This window comes from Lepidochelys kempii, chromosome 2 (assembly GCF_965140265.1).
Source record: "Lepidochelys kempii isolate rLepKem1 chromosome 2, rLepKem1.hap2, whole genome shotgun sequence".
In the NCBI taxonomy this organism is placed as follows: Eukaryota; Metazoa; Chordata; order Testudines; family Cheloniidae; genus Lepidochelys; species Lepidochelys kempii.
This window is the reverse complement of record NC_133257.1, coordinates 198356575-198380237: the sequence shown is the minus strand read 5'-3', so window position 1 is coordinate 198380237 and position 23663 is coordinate 198356575. Positions and strand designations below refer to the sequence as shown.

General features: G+C 45.5%; 1 protein-coding gene across 4 annotated transcripts in view; it reads left to right on the top strand.

Moving 5' to 3' along the window:
• LRRC3B (leucine rich repeat containing 3B) overlaps window positions 1–23663 on the top strand; it is a 300630-nt gene that overhangs the window by 193899 nt on the left and 83068 nt on the right. For 3 of the 4 annotated variants that reach the window (XM_073333447.1, XM_073333446.1, XM_073333448.1), the window contains exon 2: window positions 2092–2200. The exons of the other annotated variant lie outside the window; for it this stretch is intronic. The gene's annotated coding sequence lies outside the window, so the exon portion shown is untranslated. The remainder of the gene's footprint in view (window positions 1–2091; window positions 2201–23663) is intronic. 4 annotated transcript variants of the gene reach the window in all.

Genomic DNA, 23663 nt, shown 5'->3' with positions numbered 1-23663 from the left:
TGTCCTAGTGGATGCATTTGAGCAGTGCAGTTACTTTGTTGTAGTGCTATTCTTGCAGTGTGAGCCTTAGAGGATCTATTCTTTCCTCAATGTGCGTGCATAAGTAGTGGGAGTTATGTGTGCACAGATGGACGCACATCCTAGCTGCCTCCCGTTAAAGTACTGGTAAAATTCTGGTTGATCTGAGTGGGTAAAGGATGCAGCCTTGATGGCAAATGCACCCAGTCCAACAGCCTAGAAGTCTGCAAGGCAAGATGTGCTTGTCACTATTCATACACTGAAATACTGCACATTGTTTTCAAAGTGTTTAATTGCAGTTGGCATTACTCACCCTATTGCTGGAGGCACCTACCTTGCTAGAAAAGGATGATGCTGGTGCTACTTGCAGTGTGTAAACCTAAGGGGAGAGATTGTAAACCAGTTTCCATCATGCTATAACAAATGGGTTGATAATTGGAAGAGAAACCTTGATTGCCATTAGAGATGGGGCCAAATGAAAACTAGATTCCATCCCAGCTAAATGTGAGGACCAGTCTTCATAATGAGTGAACACCTTCCAAGATGTGCTGAGTGCCCTCACCTGCCCAACAGGAGCTGAGGGCGCTCAACATCTCTTGGAACACAAACGGCCTCTCACAAGTTCAGTCCTTGGAGAGTTTTGGGGGATGTAAGGTCAGAAGCCACGCTATGAGGCCAGTCCTGCAAGGTGCTGCGGGCCCTCAACTCCAATTGACAGCACCTCAACTTATCAGGCCTCATGTAAGGAAGTTTGCATAGTTCTTGCCTACATGTGCTTGGCTCTAACCCGTGCTATTAGCCCACCACCCCACCTTGTTGGTTTTTTGAGGTACATAGTCTAATAAAAGTTTTGAAATGTCAATTTTCTCAGTGTAGAAATCCCATGTCAAATTTAAAATAAATTTAGACATTAGAAAATATTTCCTTGTTAGTCCTTTGACTCATAACCAGATGCAAAGCCGTGCATGAACTGCACTACATTAATTGATGGTAATTATGCATTTAGAGGGCTATTAGCTTTTTTTTCTGGCTAAGGATAATAAGAGACAAATATAGTTTCATAATTCCATACAAAAGACACTGTTGGGGAGAGGTGCAATGATTGATGAACCTTTGGAGAAGCCTACATAGTTTAGATAAAATAAACAATATGAGCTGCTTCTTGTTATGGGTTGAGTTAACACCCCATTGAGGTTGATAGGTGTGAACTCACCCATTAGTTAACATAACTGTAAGGAGGCCTCCCTTTCCTGCACTTAAGACAACAGTGTGCATGAACCCGCCCAGGAACTTCTGACTGAGAATTGTTTTGAATGGAGGGATGTATGTGGAGTGGCGAAAAAGAGATCACACAGAAACTTGGGCCATGTCTATACATACAGCGCTGCTGCAGCACAGATACACCAATACAGCTGTGCCGCTGAAGTGCATCTGGTAAAGATGCTCTATGCTGATGGGAGAGAGCTCTTCCATTGGCATAAAAAAACCACATCTGCGAGCAGCAGAAGCTTTGTCGGTGGGAAAAGCTCTCCTGCCAACATAGCACTGTATACATGAGTGTTTATGTCAGTGTAATTTATATCGCTTGCTGGGCCGGGCGGGGGGAGGTGGATATTCACCCTTCTGAGCAACATAAGTTTTTCTGACGTAGGCTGTGCCACTTGGGAAGGTAGTCTAAGAGACAAGAACAGAGAGAGGAAGAGGCAAGAAAGCCAAGCAGAAGCCTATAAGTACAGTGTGACCTGTTGCCATAACTAGGCCTACAAACTTACCCCATTTGTGAGCTCAACCGTAAGAAGTGAGTGTATGTTCATGAAGTGTCACAGTACCTTATAACAATGAATGTTGAGGGTACAATGGAAACAGACTGAATTAGTCCAAACAAAAAGGGCTATTGATATAACTCAAGGACTGTGTTAAGATCATGCCTGGTAAACAAGAAAAGTGTGGAACCAGAAATCAGTGAACTAAAATTGGTGTATCAGAAACTAGGCCTAATTTGTGGACAAATAATGAGGGGATGGGCTGGGGATGGGCTATTCCACTCATCATTCCTCTTTTGTGTCCTTAAAGAAAGACTTGGAGAGACAAATAGACTGCTTCACCATCATGGCACTCCACCAGCTCCCAGACTTCTTCATGCTAATCCTGAAAGATGTACTGACCAGATCAGGACCCACAGGTACCAAATGACGTTGCCATGTCCACTGGCTTTGGCTAAATCCTGAACACTACCTGCCATGTGAGACTTTGTCTCTTTCAGTCCCCAGTGTGTCCTTTTCCTTCCCTACCGTATTTCTTCTTTCTTCTCTCTCTCCCCTTTTTGTTATGTCTAATAAGAGTTTGCCAAGATGCATATTTTTGAACATTGCTGTAAGCCTGTGACCACAGAGACAAATAAAATAATGCCCTAAACAGTTTGATGCTGTTAAAAGCATAGGCGGTGAGTGACTTTTTCATTTTGGGAGGCTTACGTGAGCACCGGAAATTCCCTAGAAGTGGGGGGGGGGCCACCAGTGCCCAGACCGTGGTTCCGCCCCCCTGCTCCACCCCACCCTCGCTCTGCTTCTTCCCGCACCTGCTCTTCCTCTTTCCCCATGGCCCCGCCCTTGCTCTGTCTCTTCCCTCCCCCATTCCATCTCTTCCTCAGAGGCCCCTCCACCCGCCGCTTGCTCCTCTCTGCCTCTTGTATGCGCCACCCATAGGTAAGAGTTTGCCAGGTGTCAGCGTGCCTGATAAGACCATGTGCCATGACTGTGTTTTTCCAGCAATGAGGGTGCACGTGTGAGTCAATCCCAGAGACAGAAGGTCCATTTTCTATCTTTTGCCCTTTTGCGTGTGTTTGTCTTGTTTTGTCTTCTTTGGAAATGAGATCAGACTTTAATAACAACAGCTCTAGCTCATCTCACCTAATCTCTTCCCCCCCCCCCGGCCCTAAAAGGAGAGTTATTAGCATCTTTGATACCATCTAAAAGACTGTTTCAAACTAGAGGGTTTCTTTCTAATTACTGTCTCAAGCTAAAGGGAAAGGTGTGAAAATGAAAACCCTACTTAATACTTTACATTTCAAATGCTTTAACTGGTTTTTCCCTTCTTTTCTGTTTTTTAATAAAAGGTTTAAAGGTTTTTTAATGATGTGTTTAACATGGTACTAACAGCCTCTGTATATCAAACCTTGTTTAACACTCTTTAATGCTGGACAGTGCCAGGATCTGAACACTTTTCGTCCATATGTTCCATCTAAATTAACAACAGACCCTGGAATAAGCTAGAGAGAGAGAGTTTTTGGGTCTGGTGTTGGCTAAAGAGGCTTGGGGGCTGTAAGCTAAGAAACTGCTGCTTCTGTTCTTGGCTCCTTCTGCATCCAGAGACACAGGACTTCTTACATTCCTTGTAAATAAACAAGATTGCGTCAAAGAAAATACAAGACTCCATCATCAATTTCTACTTCCAGCTGAAACATCTTCAGGGCCCTGAACTTTGACTAGCTGGTTGGGTCAAAAAGGGGGCAACAGAGGTAAACAGCAGAGTTAGAAAAGTGCTATGAGTCACAGCCATGCTCGATTAGTGGTTGTAAAAGTGACACCTGCTCTGTGCTTTCTTCTCCAGAACACCACAGAGAATACAACTGATATTAACAAGTGTGTCAGGCAAAAATGTTTAACCCAGTTTCTCTGCCTGGCTCAAGAGAATAGGTCTGTCTGTTTACCAAGAACCTACAGAGAACTCAAAGTGACAAATGAAGGAATATTTTGTGGCAGCAGGTTTTTCAGTTGTTCCTGAGGAAATTGCTGTATTTCAGACGGTGAGCAATCAGTAGTTTTCCAGCTGAGGCCACTTGTGATGAATGTGTTGGGCACTGGGTGAAATATTACAAATGCAAAGCCATTTTCTGACTGGCCAGCTGGTGATTGGAATTAGTGATGTAACACCCATGCACTGATTCCCAAGGGTACAGGGCTGGGACTTTAACCACTGAAAACATGCAAACAAAATCACTTGTTCTGACCTTTGGATGGGTATCCCCCTGCAAAATGAACTAGGGTCCTTTTCCGTGCTCTACAAAGAAGCACTAACCATGCACTAACCAGTTAAATATCAATTCAGTACCTTCCCAAGTGGCATTGCAAATGACCCCTCCTTCTAATATATGTTTTATTTTTCTCTGAATTTTTGGGTTTGACATGATGAAATGAAAGTGTTAATTTGAGCTTCTTTGAAAAATGGAGAATCTTTTTCCCAAGCATTGTCAAAAAAAATTGCCCACCTCACCTGTTAATGTTATTTACCGGCACTCCCTCCTTCTCCACTGTAATGGAATATTAAACTATTATAATGTTTACCCTCTAGGTGGTGTCATGTGTAACATACCTTTCCCGAACTGCTAATAGCTACAGACAGCAATGCATTTAAGGGTATGTCTACACTGCAATTAAACACTCACGACTGGCCTGTGTCAGCTGCCTTAGGCTCGCAGGCTCAGGCTTCAGGGCTGTTTAACTGAGCTGTAGACATTCAGGCTTGAGCTGAAGGCCACACTCTGGGACCCTTCCCACTCACAGGGTCTCAGAGCCTGGGCTCCAGCCTGAGCCAAATGTCTACACTGCAATTTTACAGCCCCATAGCCCGGGCCAGCGGTGGGTGTTTAATTGTGGTGTAGACACACCTAAAGTACCTTAAAGAGAACATATCCTCATATATGTCTTTGTGGTGGAAGCTCTGTAACCAATACATATCTGGCCAACACAATACATGGTGTCAGAAGTGAAGGCAGCCTAACTAATGCGAGAGGAGAAAAGAAGTAGATGGAAAGTAGCAACACAGCCTTGCAAGCAGAAGAAGAAAAAATTAAGGTTGCAGGTTTGTTCTCATCAACATGCCATTCTACAATGCCCCAGAGAATGTCAGCTTTGACAGACCTTCAGAATGGACCAACTAGAAAGCAGCATTTTACAAGATTTCACATTGCAGCCAAACTCCACAAGGAAACTGGAGATATTCAGGTATGCTTTTTAATTTATGCTATTGGGAAGTAGGCAGAACATATCTATGTCTTTTAGCTTTACTGAAGACAGCCACAAAGGGGACCATAAAAAGGGTTCTGGCTATGTTTGATGCATACTTTATACTTCAGAGAAATGTGGTTTATGAAAGGGCATGTTTTCACCAGATAATTCAATAACCAGGGTGCTCTGCTGAATTTTTTTTTTATCAGAGCTTTACTTGGATTGGCTGAAAAAAATAATATTTTGGGGGGGCCTGTAAAACATGGAAATATGGCAGATATATCGGTTATTAGTCGGACAGACAACTGTCTTTCACAGCGGCTATAACTAAAAACAAATTTAACCCTACCCACAGCTATTCAAATAGAAAAGCATTCTGAACTTGCGAAACAGCAAAACAAATTTGCCAAACCAGAAACTAGCTTAGAAGCTGTAAACAGACACAGCATGTGTCCTAAATGTCATTATCATAAACCCCCTGAGGCAAGGAGTGATAACTGCCAGAATAACAAAAAAGATGAAATGCACAAGAGTGGAAAAATTCACAGCTCCAAAAGTGTATGTCCAGCCAAAGGAATAAGATTTAATGAATATACTAAAGATGGACATTTTGCATCTGTTTGCAGTACTAGGGCAGCCAGGGAGCAGACTCATGTTACAGACAGTCAAGAGCCATTGTTTCTGGGATCTGTCGCATGTGATGAGACAAAGCCCGCCTGGAGAGTGAAACTGACTATTCATGGAAAGACTATTGAATTTAAAGTTGACTCAGGTGCAGACATGAGAGTCATATCAGCAGAGCCGTCCCATCCATAGGACAGACCGGGGCAACTGCTTCAGGATGTGGGGTCCAGGGTGTCCTGGGAGGTTATCGGGAGGCCTGGCACCGACAGCAACGAGCAACATGGCCCCAGCCTGCCCCGCTTCGCTCCGCTCTGCTCCACCCCGCCGGCTCCCAGAGTTGCTCAGGGGAGGGGGTGGAAGCCGGAAAGAGGTGGGGCCGTGGTGGGGGATTCAGGAAAGGAGTGAATGGGGGCGGGGAGGGGGCGGAGCAGGGGCAGAAAGAGACGAGGCGGAGGCTTGGGGGAAGAGGTGAAGTGCAGGTGGGGCCTCGGCCAAAGAGGGGATTTGTCCTGGGCCCTGCACTGCCCTAGGGATGGCCCAGCATATCAGAAGGGTCTTACAATCACCTTCATCCCCTCCCAGAGCTGAAATTACCTGACACAGCCTTGACCAGCCCTGGAGGTATTCTGAACTGCCTGGGCCAGTTCACCATAGAAACAACTTACAAAGACAAAAGCTTTGCATTCAGAGTTTGTGATCAAAGGATCAAAGATCAACAACCTTCTCCACTGCAATGTAGTAGCCTAGTGAGAGGTGGTGATGTTGGACTTTTGAAAGGAGATCCAGTACAAATAACTTTGAGACAATGCTGAACTATATAGTGCAGTGGTTCCCAAAGTGGGGTCTGAGGATGCCATCTTGTTCCTAAAATGGCATCCTGTGAACTATGTGACCTCTCATGCACTTCTTGTGCACCATGCTTGCAAGGTCGTGCTGTGCAGAGGTCGTGACCTTGCATACACTGTGCTTGTGAAGTCACGCTGGCTGGAGCAGTCCCACGCTGGTGGGGACATTCCAGTAGTACCAGAAATGAAAGGAGTCTGGGACACTCGGTAAATTGCCAAAGGGGTCCCTTGTGGGGAAAAGCTTTGGAAACCGCTCATATAGTATACCTACACCTCAGAGGATACCTCTCGCAAAGTGGAAACTGAGTTAAAGAGAATGGAACAGACTGGCATAATCAAAAAAAAAAATCTCTGAGCTAACAGCAGGGTGTGCCCCAATGGTTGCAGTTATAAAGAAATATGGAAAATATGAATCTGTGTGGATCTTAAAACTTAATGAAGCAGTTGAAAGAAAAATATATCCTCCCAACACAGGATGACTTCCTCCCCAAAGTGGAAGGAGCTACAATATTCTTCAAGCTGGATGCCTCAGGCAAAATCTGGCAAATTTATTTAGCTAAAGAGAGTGCTAAACTGACTACATTTATCAGACCCTTCAGAAGATTTTGCTTTTGAAGTTACCTCTTGGGATTACTAGTGCACCTGAATTTTTTTCCAAAGAACGATGGCAGAACTATTAATGAACACAAATGGAGTTGTAGTTTTCATGGGGAATATTTTGATATATGGGTCTTTGATGGAAGAACACAACAAAACCCTCATTGAAGCTTTAAGCCTAGTCAGTTAGTGCGGACTGAAGCTAAACAAGGAAAAATGTGTCTTCTGCCTACCCCAAATCAAGTTTTTTGGGACAGACAATAAACGAAGGTTGAATCCATACTTGCCCTGAGAAAGTAAAAGCTATTTGAGAATTGAATGCACCAACAAATGTACCAGAACTGAGATAGATACCAGATACTGGAGATAGTAAATTACCTTGGTTGACACCTAAAAGACCTTTCCATGGTGACAAAACCACTGAATGAACTATTAAAGTCCAAAACATTGTGGTTATGGGGGCTAAATCAAGAAATTTCCTTCAAAAAGGTAAAAGAAATTATCTCAGCTGCTCCAGTTCTCTAGTACTATGATGCGAACAAACCCACAATATTCAGTAGTGAGGCAAGCAGCTATGGCTAGGCTGTGAATTGTTGCAACAACATGGCTCTGAGTGGAAGTATGTCTGGTAGCCATCGTCGCCATACTCCAGGGTGCTCTTTTAGCCGACCTCGGTGAGGTCGTCAGGGGCGCCTGGGAAAACATGGGAGTGACTCAGCCAGGTCATTTCCCTTTTAAGTTTCATCTCATGGTGATTCAGTCCTGCCGGCAGTCGTATTGCACTGTCTTCTAATGAGCACCCACAAGATGACGATGGCTAGCATTCGTACTCCACCATCTGCTGCCAGCAAGATGTATAAAGATAGATGAAGTGGATCAAAACAAGAAATAGACCAGATTTGTTTGTATTCATTTTCTCTTCCCTCCATGAAATCAACGGCCTGCTAACCCCAGGGTTTTGAGTTCTATCCTTGAGGGGGCCATTCTGTTTCTCCTTGATGAAAAGCCACCGTCGTTCTTGATTTTAATTCCCTGTAATCCAACCCTGTAAGCCATGTTCTCAGTCGCCCCTTCCCTCCATCAGAGCAACGGCAGACAATCGTTTCACGCCTTTTGTCAGTGCAGACGTGATAGCACTGGGAACATGGAGCCCGCTCAGATCACCGCGGCAATTATGAGCACTATAAACACCGCGTGTGTGATCCAGCAGGATATGCAGAACCAGAACCTGCAAGAAAAGCAAAACCAGGAGAGGAGGATGCGACAGCAGCGCGGTGATGAGAGTGATGAGGACATGGACACAGACTTCTCACAAAGTACGGGCCCCTGCAATGTGCACATCATGGTGTCAGTTGGGCAGGTTCATGGTGTGGAACGCCGATTCTGGGCCCAGGAAACAAGCACAGACTGGTGGGACCGCATAGTGTTGCAGGTCTGGGACGATTCCCAGTGGCTGCGAAACTTTCGCATGTGTAAGGGCACTTTCATGGAACTTTGTGACTTGCTTTCCTCTGCCCTGAAGCACAAGAATGCCAAGATGAGAGCAGCCCTCACAGTTGAGAAGCGAGTGGCGATAGCCCTGTGGAAGCTTGCAACGCCAGACAGCTACCAGTCAGTTGGGAATCAATTTGGAGTGGGCAAATCTACTGTTGGGGCTGCTGTGATGCAAGTAGCTGACACAATCAAAGATCTGCTGATATCAAGGGTAGTGATTCTGGGAAATGTGCAGGTCATAGTGGATGGCTTTGCTGCAATGGGATTCCCTAACTGTGGTGGGGCCATAGACGGAACCCATATCCCTATCTTGGCACCGGAGCACCAAGCCGCCGAGTACATAAACCGCAAGGGGTACTTTTCGATAGTGCTGCAAGCTCTGGTGGATCTCAAGGGACGTTTCACCAACATCAACGTGGGATGGCCGGGAAAGGTACATGACGCTCGCATCTTCAGGAACTCTGGTCTGTTGAACAGCTGCAGCAAGGGACTTACTTTCCAAACCAGAAAATAACCACTGGGGATGTTGAAATGCCTATATGTATCCTTGGGGACCCAGCCTACCCCTTAATGCCATGGCTCACGAAGCCATACACAGGCAGCCTGGACAGTAGTCAGGAGCTGTTCAACTACAGGCTGAGCAAGTGCAGAATGGTGGTAGAATGTGCATTTAGGTGTTTAAAAGCATGCTGGCACAGTTTACTGAGTCATTTAGACCTCAGTGAAACCAATATTCCCACTGTTATTACTGCTTGCTATGCACTCCACAATATCGGTGAGAGTAAGGGGGAGATGTTTATGGTGGGGTGGGAGGTTGAGGCAAATCGCCTGGCCGCTGATTATACGCAGCTAGACACCAGGGCGGTTAGAAGAGCACAGGAGGGTGCGGTACGCATCAGAGAAGCTTTGAAAACCAGTTTCATGACTGGCCAGGCTACAAGTGTGAAACTTCTGTTTGTTTCTTCTTGATGGAAACCCCCGCCCCCCCCCCCCGGGTTCACTCTACTTTCCTGTAAGCTAAGCACCCTTCTCTCCCTCCTTTGCTCACCACTTGCAGAGGTAATAAAGTCATTGTTGCTTCACATTCATGCATTCTTTATTTATTCATAACACAAATAGGGGGATAACTGTCAAGGTAGCTCGGGAGGGGTGGTGGAGGAGGGAAGGACAAGGCCACACAGCACTTTAAAACTTTAAAACGTATTGAATGCCAGCCTTCTGTTGCTTGGACAATCTTCAGGGGTGGAGTGGCTGGGTGGCTAGAGGCCCCCCCACCGTGTTCTTGGGGGTCTGGGTGAGGAGGCTATGGAACTTGGGAAGGAGGGCGGTTGGTTACACAGGGGCTGTAGCGGCAGTCTGTGCTCCTGCAGCCTTTCCTGAATCTCAACCATACGCTGGAGCATATGAGTTTGATCCTCCAGCAGCCTGAGCATTGACTCTTGCCTTCTTTCAGCAAGCTGACGCCACCTATCATCTTCAGCCTGCCACCTCTCCTCGTGGTCATATTGTGTTTTCCTGCACTCTGAGATTGTCTGCCTCCACGTATTTTGCTGTGCTCTGTCAGTGTGGGAGGACAGCATGAGGTCAGAGAACATTTCATCACGAGTTTTTTTTTTTTCGCCTTCTAATCTTCGCTAGCCTCTGGGAAGGAGAAACATATGCAGCTGGTGGAGGGAAAAAAAGGAGAGAATGGAAGTTAAAAAGACACATTTTATAGAACAATGGGTACGCTCTTTCACGGTAAACCTTGCTGTTAACATTACATAGCACATGTGCTTTCATTACAAGGTTGCATTTTGCCTCTTATTGAGGGTATGCCAGTTTGGTGTGAGAGATCACTCACGCAGGGCCGGGTGGCAGAATTTGACTTGCAAGCAGCCATGGTAAGCCACAGTCTTTTGGCTTCTTTAACCTTCATAACATGTGGGAATAGTTTCAAACAGCAGCGCCCTCATTTCCCATAGGAAGTAGCCGTTGGGTTGGCCATTAAAAATGAGTTGGCAATTTAAAAGAATGGGCTGTGGTTTTGGGGTTCACGTGCAGCAGAAACCCAACTAACACCCCCCCCCTGCAACCACACACCCAATTCTCTGGGATGATGGCTTCACCCCTCCCCCCCACCGTGTGGCTAACAGCAGGGAAGATTTCTGTTCAGCCACAGGCAAACAGCCTAGCAGGAAAGGGCACCTCTGAATGTCTGCTTACTAAAAGCACCCTATTTCAGCCAGGTGACCATGAATGTTATCACTCTCCGGAGGGTAACAGAGAGATAAAGAACGGATGTTGTTTGAATGCCAGCAAACACCAGGACCATACGCTGCAATTCGTTGTTCTGCAATGATTCCCAACTACGTGTTACTGGCCTGGTGTGGTAAAGTGTCCTACCATGGTGGATGGAATAAGGCTGCCCTCCCCAGAAATCTTTTGCAAAGGCTTTGGGAGCACATCCAAGAGAGCTTTATGGAGATGTCCCTGGAGGATTTCTACTCCATCCCCAGACATATTAACAGACTTTTCCAGTAGCTGTACTGGCTGCGAATGCCAGGGCAAATTAATCATTGAGCACGCTTGCTTTTAAACCATATATAATATTTACAAAGGTACACTCACCAGAGGTCTCTTCTCTGCCTTCAGGGTCCAGGAGCCCTCCTTGGGTGGGTTCAGGGGGTACTGGATCCAGGTCCAGGCTGATAAACAGATCCTGGCTGTTGGGGAAACTGGTTTCTCTGCTTCCTTGCTGGGAGCTATCTACAACCTCCTCCTCCTCCTCCTCCTCATCATCATCTTCCTCGCCCCCCAAAACCTGCTTCTGTGTTGCCTCCCACTCCTTGGACGGAGTCAAAGCACAGGGTTGGGGTAGTGCCTAGTATGGCATGCAGCTCATCATAGAAGCAGCATGTTGGGGCTCTGAACCGGAGCGGCCATTTGCCTCTCTGGTTTTTTGGTTGGCTTGCCTGAGCTCCTTAATTTTCACATGGCACTGCTGCAGGTCCCTGTTATAGCCTCTGTCCTTCCTGCCATTGGAGACCTTTTCAAATATTTTGGCAATTTCGTCTTTTTGAATGGAGTTCTGCCAGCATGAATTCATCTCCCCATACAGCGATCAGATCCCGTACCTCCCATTCGGTCCATGCTGGAACTCTTTGCCGATTCTGGGACTGCATGGTCTCCTGTGATGATGAGCTCTGCATGGTGACCTGTGCAGGTGAGCTTGCCACATTGGCCAAACAGGAAATGAGATTCAAAAGTTCGCAGGCCTTTTCCTGTATACCTGGCCAGTGCATCTGAGTTGAGAGTGCTGTCCAGAGCAGTCACAACTGAGCACTCTGGGATAGCTCCCGGAGGCCAATACCGTTAAATTGCATCCACAGTACCCAAAATTCAACCTGGCAAGGCCGATTTCAGCGCTAATCCCCTCGTCGGGGGTAGAGTAAAGAAATCAATTTTAAGAGCCCTTTAAGTCGAAAAAAGGGCTTCGTGGTGTGGTTGGGTGCTTGGTTAAATCGAGATAACGCTGCTGAATTCAACCTAAACTCGTAGTGCAGACTAGGCCTAACAATGGAGAGTTCAAAAAAAGAGGAGACTTCTACAGTTTGTTCCTCAGAAAGAACAATCAACAGAGCAAGCTCTACAGATGGGAGATGCAGAACATGACACAAAGATTCCACACCAGTCATTGCAACTAATAAACAGCCAGATGTAAAGTTGTTACATGTTTGCGTAATTAAAAAAACAGTAACATTCAGAGACATTTAACAGACTGAACTGTACTGAACTTTAAAGTAGCATCATAGTGTAAACTTTGTAAGTGATAGGAATGTAAAATTAAAGAGGGACATGTAATGGAATGTTAAACTCTATCCTAATGTTTACCCAGTAGGCGGTGTCCTGTGTAACATACCTTACCTGAGATGGTAATAGCTAGAGCCAGCAGTGCATTAAAGTGTCTTAAAGAGAACACATCTTCATGTATCTTTATGGGATGGAAGCTCTGTGACCAGTCCACATCTGGGACATGATATCCACTGTCATCAACACCAACTTTTCTTCCTGGGTCTCCTTTTCTATGCCCTTCACCTGCTTTAATGATTCCAACTTCTCTTGACCTCCCTTGTCCCCAGTTTCACTTTCTTCCTCGCTCTCACTATCCAGGCATGCTCTAGTCTTTCCCATTCTTAAAAAGCCACCATCCCTAAACCACACCCTCACTCATCCAACTCCCACTCTCACCCCATTCCCCCTTTTCCCTCTATCTCCAAACTCAGTGAGCAAGCAGCTTGCAGGCATTGCCTCAGATTCCTCCTCTCCAGTTTTTGTCTTCAATCCCCTGCAACTTGGCTTCTGCCTTCTCCTCTCCACTTGCACTACTGCTCACCAAGGTCTTTCCTTGCTCAGTTCTCAAAGTGGAATTGCAGTTTGGATTGATCTGGAGGGAGCAGAAAGAGCTGAATGGTTGTGGGCTGGGAAGGTGGAGAAGGGGGACTTAGTGTGTTTAGCTTTTCAAAGACAACTAAAGTAACTTAATATGATCCCCATGGATCACAACCCCAATCCCTTTGCTTATACCTTGTATTCCCTTCCTGCACTCCTCCTATGTCTTTATCTTTTTAAATTATATGCTCTGCTAGGCAGGGACTGTGTCTTCATCTTGTTCAGAAGGTGCCTTACCCATTTGGACTCCTGCTACTGTACAAATAATGAATAATAACGCATGAGTTTCAGGAGCCTGCAAGATTTATAAGATATATAAGTCAACAAGACTGGACTGGCTTCCATTGGTGTGCTTCTGAATCCAGAATGCTTCTGTAGGTAGCATATTGGTTTTGCATGTTAATGTGAAGATCTGTGAATATGCATTGCACAAATACTAGAACAAACTCTGTTGTGAAGCAAGTAAACCTTACAGGCAGTATGGATACTAGAGGTTCACATGCTTGCGTCTGTAGGCCAAGCACATTGTACACCACAGGGCCTATTACATCTCTCTATTCTCCCCCACAAGTTTCCTGTGTGCCACCCTCCCATATCCAACTATTTTATGGATTCACTGCAACCCCTTTGCTACCTCCTTCATACCAGATGCTCTGTGCCCTCTATTGCAGGGCCCACCATTCTCTACACCCATGCCAGGTCCCCCTTCCCCCTTTCCCACTATATCAGGGGTTCTGTGTGCCCCATCCCTGCGTACCAGTGTCTCCCATTCTCTGCACTCATGCCAGGTACTTTCTAAGCACCCCTTCCCCCCATGGCCTCTACTTCCTACCATGACAGGAGATCTATATACCCCCCATTGCCTCCCCACACATGCATATCAGGTGCTCTGTGTGCGCTCCAATTTCCTCCTTCCCCCTATGCCAGTGGTTCTCAAACTTTTGTACTGGTGACCCCTTTCACATAGCAAGCCTCTGAGTACAACCCCCCTTATAAATTAAAAACACATTTTTATATATTTAACACCATTATAAATGCTGGAGGAAATGCAGGGTTTAGGGTGGAGGCTGACAACTCGCGACCCCCCATGTAATAACCTCATGACCCCCTGAGGGGTCCCGACCCCCAGTTTGAGAACCCCTGCCCTATGCCCTCCACTTCCCACCATGACAGGGGTTCTGTGCTCCCATACCCCCAGTTCAGGGTCCCCCATTCTCCCTCCCCTCCAATGTCAGGGCTCTGTATAGCTCCCCTTCCCTGCATTCCCCTCTTCCTCCACCTTATCTCTTCTTTCTGTGTGGGAGATAGATCATTCAGGCCATCAACCTGTTCAACTCTATTGAGAGGACAGGCACAGATGAGATGGGAATATTGTTATGCTAGAAGGTACTAATGGATGTCATCAATCAGTTCTTTGATCTACAGGCAATTGCAGAGGTGCTTGAAGCTGTGACTTTGCTGAACTGATGGCAGAGGGGCCCTGTGTCTCCAAAATTCCCCCTTCAGGTTTTTCAATTTCCCCCCAAATCTGCCCATTGATACCTAGAATCTTCCCTGAAATTTTGGAATTGATTGACTGCAGTATACAAAAATTATTGTGTTACCGACAGACAGAGAAATGCCATAAAATCAAGTATGGAGTCTCGCAAGCTCAGCCAAAAATCCCCACCACTTGACTGCTTTTGTTTTAATGACATCAATGTTCCCATTACAATTTGCTATGCCTCCAACCTTCTGCTTTTACCAGGCCATCATTTCTTTACCTCCAACTACGTGAGGACACTAAAACTGGACAAATAAACTAGGTCATTTTGTCTCTCAGCTTTTAAAGTTGCACCTGGCACTGGGATAAAGTGCTTTCAGCTTTAACTCATGGATTCTCTCTGGTACAGTCAATGTGTCACATTCTTGCCCTGTCATACCTTAAAATCGGATTTTCATTTAAATAATCTAGTTTGAAGATGAATGCTTAACAGTTTTATTACAAAGTTTCTTCCAATTTGATTTAAAAAAATCAAATAAACTCAAACAACCCTGTGCTGCATTAGCCAGGAGTACGTATCAGGAAAGTTTCCTGTCACTGAGGTTTGTTAGTGGAAAGACTCCTGAGGGAAGTACTAAAACTCCACTGCTTGACCTGTAAAAAGATTGCATGACCTATTAGAAAGCACACTCTAAGGAACAATCTGGTAGTAGTAGGGAAGCTGACCTGTTGGTTCTTTTCCACCTCTTATTTCTAGAATTCCATGAGAATTCATATAAATAACACACGAGAGAAGAAAACAGGAACAACATGACACGTGAACTACATGGGATATTTCTGTTTCAGCAGAATTTAATACAATAGGCTAAATCCTGAAGACTCAGCGCTTACCAGCGAAAACTCCCACTGACTTCAGGTGGTTACATATTTTCTTATTTCTCCTGATGTGAAGATTATATGTGCCTCTTTGTATCGTGATTCTCCAGCAGGCTCAGGTGCTTCAATGCTTGGCCTGCCACAAGTGCTACCTTGCTGCCTTTTGCTTGAATTTAGTGCGCTTTCTCAGATCACGTGCTACCTTGCTGCCTTTTAGTGCACTTTCTCAGATCATGTCTAGCACGATACCATACTTAAATCAAACACAAGAGGCAGCAGAGGGAAGTTAGGCCAATTCTGTTCCACCTCCTTCCACACCATAGAATCATGGATATGTAGAATGGGAAGGGACCTTGCTAGCTCATCTAATCCAGTCCCCAGCACTGAGGCAGAATTACTGGTAAGTATTTAACCTCCAATGATGGAGATTCCACAACCTTCCTAGCTAATTTGTTCCAGTGCTGAAATACCCTGACAGGAAGATTTTCCTAATGTCTAACCTTAATCTCCCATGCAGCAATTTAAGCCCACTGCTTCTTGTCCAGTCCTCCATGTTCTCCTTCTCCAATTTATCACATTCTCACCGCCTGTTCTTACTCTTCTGTGGAGTTGCCCCCTTCACCTAATCTAGCTGTGGATCAAAGTTTTGTTAGGACTTCTTAGGGCTTTCAGCCACAGATCAGTGGGTCTGTAGTTAATCTGTCAATGGTTGCAGGAGTCTCAAAGGGTCTTCAAGTCCAGGCACCCCGTTGGAAATTTCCCTGTTGCCTCTGAACTTGGTGACATTCCATGTGAACACATATACTCAAGGTATAATTTGGCCGGCTATCATATGTCTAAATAAAAACTGGCTTGTGATCTATTGCTATGTCTGATCTTGCAGTCCTTTCACATGCAAACTCCCATTTATTTGCTGGAAGAACTGCATGATCAGACCAAAAATGAATTACTATACATGATGCAGACACTTTACACAGAGGTTTTACAAAAGCAAGACAGCAGCAGCAGACTAAGTTGCTGAGCTCATCTTGAGTTATACAGTCACAGAGCTCAATTCAACAGGAACATACAACCATAAATGTTTGAAAACATAAATCACAGCAAAGGAAATAGGAGAGGCACAGAACTGATACACATGCAATTTCAGACCAGGAGAAATCTCTGTTATCATACCTTTGATTAAAAATAATGTAAGGATTATATTTGTTTTTCTCATTGCACAGGGACACTGCATGTCCTGGTTGTTAAAACTATACCCAGGGTACTACTTTATATATACAGAAATGGTGCACTAATATTTTAACAAAAGTATTTATAGTACACAATGAATGTTTACATGGGATGTTCCACGCACTCAGGCAATGCCTGCTACACAGTGTACTCCAAAGTGATTTTATTTGAAAGGTAAAATATTTTAGGGCTGGGTTCCTTTTGACTTCTGTTCAAGCTGATTTCTCTACCATGGAAACAACCCAAAATAAAAAGAAATCTATTCCAACCAGGAAATCAAATCAGCAGCTGGAAAGAGGAAGGGGGAACTGGGGTTTCTTGAAAAGTCTTGCAGCGTAGGTTTTTAAAACATTATTATGTTCAAGTGACAATGGTTGCTGGTGAAAAACATGGCTCAAGGCACCAGTTTCATTTCTCTAGATACCAATAGGAGAAAAATGTAATCATGCACATATTTGTATTCAGCCAGTCATGAAAAAGTATATGCTATAAATATATTTCAAATGCCAAGACAAATCAGATGTATCCTGACAAACAGTCCTGTAAAGGTTTCAGAGTAGCAGCCATGTTAGTCTGTATTCGCAAAAAGAAAAGGAGTACTTGTGGCACCTTAGAGACTAACCAATTTATTTGAGCATAAGCTTTCGTGAGCTACAGCTCACTTCATCTGATGCATTCAGTGGACAATACAGTGGGGAGATTTATATACATAGAGAACATGAAACAATGGGTGTTACCATACACACTGTAAGGAGAGTGACCACTTAAGATGAGCTATTACCACCAGGAGAGCGGGGGGGTGGGGGTGAGGGGGGGAAGTAGTGATAATCAAGGTGGGCCATTTCCAGCAGTTGACAAGAACGTCTGAGGAACAGTGGGGGGTGGGGAGGAAATAAACATGGGGAAATAGTTTTACTTTGTGTAATGACCCATCCACTCCCAGTCTCTATTCAAGCCTAACTTAATTGTATCCAGTTTGCAAATTAATTCCAATTCAGCAGTCTCTCGTTGGCGTCTGTTTTTGAAGTTTTTTTGTTGAAGAATTGCCACTTTTAGGTCTGTAATCGAGTGACCAGAGAGATTGAAGTATTCTCCGACTGGTTTTTGAATGTTATAATTCTTGACGTCTGATTTGTGTCCTGTAAAGATAGGTAATATATCCCCAGTTTATTATATGTTACGCAATACTGGACTAGTAACTCATAGAATGTGCTTAGCTATTACTTTTAAATGTGAATACCTAGAACCTGTATGGTAGGTATTGTATTTGCAGGCTGGTACAAGTTTTTTTTGGGGGGGAGGGTTGGAGGGTTTAAGTATATAAATATAAATCCCCCGTCTCTGTCTTAGGACCAAATCATGTAGTCCTCACTCACATGAAACTATCAAACTCTATCATAACTTTATTCTGAAGGCCCAGGGCCAGATTTACTGTTTAGGTGTCTAAAAATACAGATAGGTGTCTAGTGGGACGAGTTAGGTGCCTAACTCCCATTGAAAATCTTGAAGTCCCACTGAGACTCAACAGGAACTAGGCATCTAACCTGCTTAGGCACACTTGAAAATCCAACTTGGTGCTATCTGGACCTGTCAGGGCCTAAATACCTCTGTAAATCTGGCCCTAAATTTCAGGATTTACCATAAAAGTTAATGGGAATTTTGCCTGAATGAGGAATTTAGGATTTCACACTTGAATCGGCCAGGGAGTAAATCAGTGCAGCTCCATTGATTTAAAGTGTAGTTTTTAGATAACCCCCTCTAAAAATAATAGCTAAACATATTCTCTGAGCTATGGGTCCAGTACAGTGTAAAATACAAAGGAGTGTGGATATATTACCTACCTTTACAGGGCTATGGGTAAGAATATATCTGTTTTGTCTTAACTTCAAGTTAATGAACCTAGGATTAGGGCCCTACCAAATTCATGGTCCATTTTGATCAATTTCACCGTCATAGGATTTTTAAAATTGTAAATTTCATGATTTCAGTTATTTAAATCTGAAATTTCATAGTGTTGTAATTGTAGGGGTCCTGACCTAAAAAGAAGTTGTGGGGGGGTTGCAAGGTTATTCTAGGGGGGGTTGTGGTTCTACTACCCTTATTTCTGCACTGCTGGTGGTGATGGCGCTACTTTCAGAGCTGGATGGCCAGAGAGCGGCAGCTGCTGGCCGGGAGCCCAGCTCTGAAGGCAGAGCCGCTGCCAGCAGCAGCGCAGAAGTGAGGATGGCATGGAATAGTATGGCATTGCCACCCTTACATCTGTGCTGCTGCCTACAGAGCTGGGCCCTCTGTCAGAAGCCGCCCTTCTCCAGCCGCCCAGCTCTGAAGGCAGCAGTGTGGAAGTAAGGGTGGCATGGTATGGTGTTGCCACCCTTTCTTCTGCTCTGCTGCTGGTGGGGCACTGCTTTTAGAGCTGGGTGCCTGGCCAACAGCCACTGCCCTTCAGCTGCCCAGATCTGAAAGCAGCGCAGAAGTAAGGCTGGCAATACTGCAACCCCCTAAAATAACCTTCTGACCCCCCTGCAATCTCCTTTTCGGTCAGGACCCCCAGTTTGAGGAATGCTGGTCTCCCCTCGTGAAATCTGTATAGTAGAGGGTAAAAGCACACAAAAGACCAGATTTCACTGGAAGACCAGATTTCATGGTCTGTGATGCATTTTTCTTGGCCGTGAATTTGGTAGGGCCCTACCAATGATGTTTTAAACCTTTAAGCTGAAGATCTAGCCCCAAAAATTCTTAAATCGGGCCTAACTGCTTAGGTCTTAAAAGAAAATACTCTCATTTCAATATTTGTTTTCTGGGGCTCACATGATTCTAAGTTTAATGTAGAAATCCTTGTAGTAACATCTAGTTCCCAGGAAAGTGCCGTGGAAGGATTTTTTTCCCTTAGTCAGAACTTAGAAGTAAACCCAGCCAAACTCCGATACAGATGTGGTCTAACTTGTCTAAAAGGGAAAAAGAACAGAGTCACCACCTCTGCCTGCCTGTTTGCAGAAGCATAAAGCACAAACCAAAACTTGATTACCGAGCTAAGTGAAGGAAGGGAGAGGAATGCAGACACGATTAAAAATAAAAAAGAAACCCCTTGTCTGAAATGCCCTTACACTATATTTTGGGGGGAGGGGTAAAAAAAGTTTCCCTCTCATTTAATTTAATGAGTTTTTATTATTGATTTCCATGAAAGCAAGATCAGGCCCAAAATGTCTACTGTATCATAAATAGCATAAACGGGTACCAGGCAAGTAGCCTGTCTCTGTTTCAAAAAATGTGTGATAATGAAGACCTTAATGTAACAGTCCTACACGCCATGCCTCCTTTCTATCCAGGACACGTACCCACTTGTTTACTGGATGCCTTTACAAACTGCCAATAAAAATCAGCAGGCCATCAGTAATCAGAAGGGATGGAAAATGTGAGCACTTCTAGTCATGCAAATGATGGTAACAATTATATAGAATGACTTTTAAAAATATTAAAGAAAAGCCAAGGAGAAAGTTCAGAAAGATGGTGTAAAGGTAAACCACACACTTTCTGGGTGTGGTGTTCTGTCCTGTTTAGTGGCACTGAGACCACTTAGAGAGAAAGAGAGAAAGAGATTAATGAGTCTGCTTTACAGCCTTAGCTAACAGCCAGTTAGCTTTTAGCTCGTGCAGTAGAGGCTCATGCACTAAGCTCCAGAGGTCCCAGGTTTGATCCCACATGCCGATGGCCAAGGTCTGTCAGTGTTACATAAGCAGGGTCTGAATGAGCTCTCCGCTGGCATCTAGTGATGAGCTGTGGAAGAGGACTTCAGGAGCTGATCTTGTTTCCTTGGCACACCCACTACTCCTGAGGGAATTCTGTGCCAAAAAATTATGCACACAATATTTTAAAATTCTGCAAAATTCTGCAAATTTTATTTGTCAATAAATAAATGTGGCTCCAGCATGGCAGTAGAGAGCACAGGCCACAGGCTGCACTGAGGTGGGAGATCACCCTGAAGTCCCCACTTCCCCCAGTACAGAGACTCAGTAGTGAGGCTGCACCTGACCCTGACACAGTGCAAGGGCTGGGCCTGCTCCAGAAACAACCTGGGTCCTGCCCCTCTGCGCCAGGTGCACCAGGTGTGGGTGGTCAGGCTCAGCCCAGCAGGATCCAAGTGTGGAGGGGCTTAGTGTGGGGGGATCCAGGGTATCTGAGAGGTATCTGTGTGGGGCAATCTGGGTGTGGGTGGCTCAGTGATCTGGATGCATAGAGGTTCATTGGGGGGTTCTGGGTGCAGAGGCAATGTGACTCTGCAGGGAGTCCAGGTGAAGGTGGTCGGGGCTCAGTAGGGGGACTCTGGATGTGGAGAGATGGGGCTCAGTGGAGGGGTGTCTGGGTGTGGGGAACTCAGTGGGGGGGGGGTCTCTGTGCTGGGAGAGTGGGGCTTGATGGGTTGGGGGTCCAGGTGCAGCTGGTTGGAGATCAGTGGGGTGTGGGGCTCATCGGAGGTCTCCAGGTATAGTGGGGTAGGGCTTGTCAGGGTGAGGGTTCGTTGGGCCTGCTTAACAAGGGAGCCCCAGCTGCTGCCAAGGGGATGCCACATGCCAGACTCCCGCTTCCCCCCATGATTCCGCTAACCCCTTTTATCCAATCATAGAATATCAGAGTTGGAAGGGACCTCAGGAGATCATCTAGTCCAACCCCCTGCTCAAAGCAGGACCAATCCCCAATTTTTTTTTTTTGCTCCAGATCCCTAAATGGCCCCCTCAAGGATTGAACTCACAACCCTGGGTTTAGCAGACCAATGCTCAAACCACTAAGCTATCCCTCCCCCTTTTCTCCATCCCTCTCCCCACGTTCCCACATTCCCCTCCACTTGCCCTATTCCACCCTGTAACTTCCCCACTGCCTCTTCCTCCCACCACATCGCCCCCCCCCCACACTCATTTCCCCTCCTTATCCAGCCCCACTGTGGGCACTCACTGTTTCACAGAAAACAGGAAGGCTCCCAGCACACAGAAGGGGAACATGACTGGCACTAGGACCCAGGAGGTGGCGTTTCGCTGCAGAGTTAGCAGAGCGGAGACCAGCCTCCTTCAGCTGGGCAGCTCTGTGCTTGCAGAAATGAGGGAAGGGCCATGGCACATAACCCCACATGCCCCCAAACTGCACTCATGGTCACTCCCCATGCGGCTTCCCTTTGCTTCCCTGCCATTTTCTGCAGGGAAGCACAGGAATTCTGCAGGGGGGAGGGTGCGTTTTCTATAGGCAGGCAGTCACACAGAATCTCCTGCCTGGTGCTCAGCATGATGGGATTACTTGCCCAAATGATCACTTTTGGCTGGTGTTGGATCCCCAGTCCCATTGTTATTGAGGCAGGAGTAGTAAAGTGTTGTTATCTTTGTTGTGTAAATCAAGGGCTGCAGAACTGCATACCCTGATTGAGGGACTCACCCTCAACTAAATGGCACTTGCTAAGCAGGAGACATGGGTTCCAAAGCCCAGTGAGTTGAGAAGGGTGGGGATGGTGTTTGTACCTGGTGGTGTGGGCCCTATACACCATTTGACCCTTCCTCTCTCCCCTGTGTAATAAAAGAGCTAATTTAGACTCAATTAAGAGTCTTGTTACACACCACAGAGCTGAAATCACTGATACCTAGGTCTAAGCATTAGACTTGCTTTGGGACAGTGTCTCTGATACAAGAGATTGCCCAGTGTGCACCAGCAATGAGGCTCCCCCGGCTCTAACAGCTGAAATCACTGAGAGCTGTGATAAGTGGTGAGACTTGAAGACCACCTGGTGGATCAGTGAGTGGTTGGCAGGGTGGCTAGCAATGTGACCAGTGGAGAGGACCGGAGTGGAGCCTGGCAGAGAGGCGCAGTGATCGGCCAGCAGGACGGCTATCAGAGAGGCATGGTGATTGGCCCCGGCAGGGCAACTGGAGAAGAGGAGCAGAGCACCGATTAGCTGGAAGAGGAGAGGAACACTGAGTGAGTGCCTGGGCAGTGGAGAGAGTAAGATTCCTTCTTACCCCCTCCACCCAGGGTGGAAGGTGAACTCTGCACCTCTGAACTCTGGGTCTGCCCTAACCAAGGACAACAACTGTGAGTGGGGTGCAGACAAGGGACAGGCACGTTAAAGGGACTTTTGGCTGCTGGACTTAAGAACCTGAGGGAAAAGGACACTGCCCAACTTACTTGGGGGTGGGTCTTTTGCTCATGGTTTATGTTTATAAACCCTGTTTGCATTGACTTCCCAATTTAATGCTGGGTTACTTCCCTCCTTTTATTAAACGTTTCTTTGCTAAACTCAGACTCTGTGCTTGTGAGAGGGGAAGTATTGCCCCTTAGAGGCACCCAGGGGGTGGAGTGTAATTGTCGCAGGTCACTGGGTGGGGGCTTGAGCTGCTTTTGTGTTGTATTGTTGAAAAGGAACCCCTAGATACTGAATCTGGCCCTAGTTGCAGCCAACTCTGACTGGGAGAAGGGTTACAACGGCATCAGACAAGAATAGGTGATCCTACTTGTGACACAAAGGAATTGGTAGTTCCAACACCACACAAATAATATGTACACCTTAATTTGTTTCTAATCAAACCATGATGAAAAGCCCATCTGACAATTCATTAACCCAATTATCAATATTATTCCAGCAAAAAGGATATTGCTCTTTATGTTTTCAGTGTATGTATTCTAAACACCACATAATCATCTGATGGCATTTAATAGGTCCACTTATAGCTGACATTTCTTCTTACAGATGTAAATCTGTATATTTAATTTCACAAACAAACATCACTGACAATTAGCCAAGAACATCCAAACATCCGTGTCCACAGTCTGGTTCCTTTGATGAATGATTCTTTCAGACGTGGCAGTGAGATACAATTACTCTGGAAAAACAGCATGCTAATCAAAGAAGCCAAGACATTGCTAACCTAATTGCACTGGAAATTCTGAACTTGCAAAGAGACATAGAAATGCCGGTTTCTGTTGAAAGAATTCCTTTTAATATCTAATCTGCCATGACAGAAGAATTTTCTAGTGCTTTTCAGCTCCTGTTCATAGGGCATTCCTCTTACAGCATTTGTACTC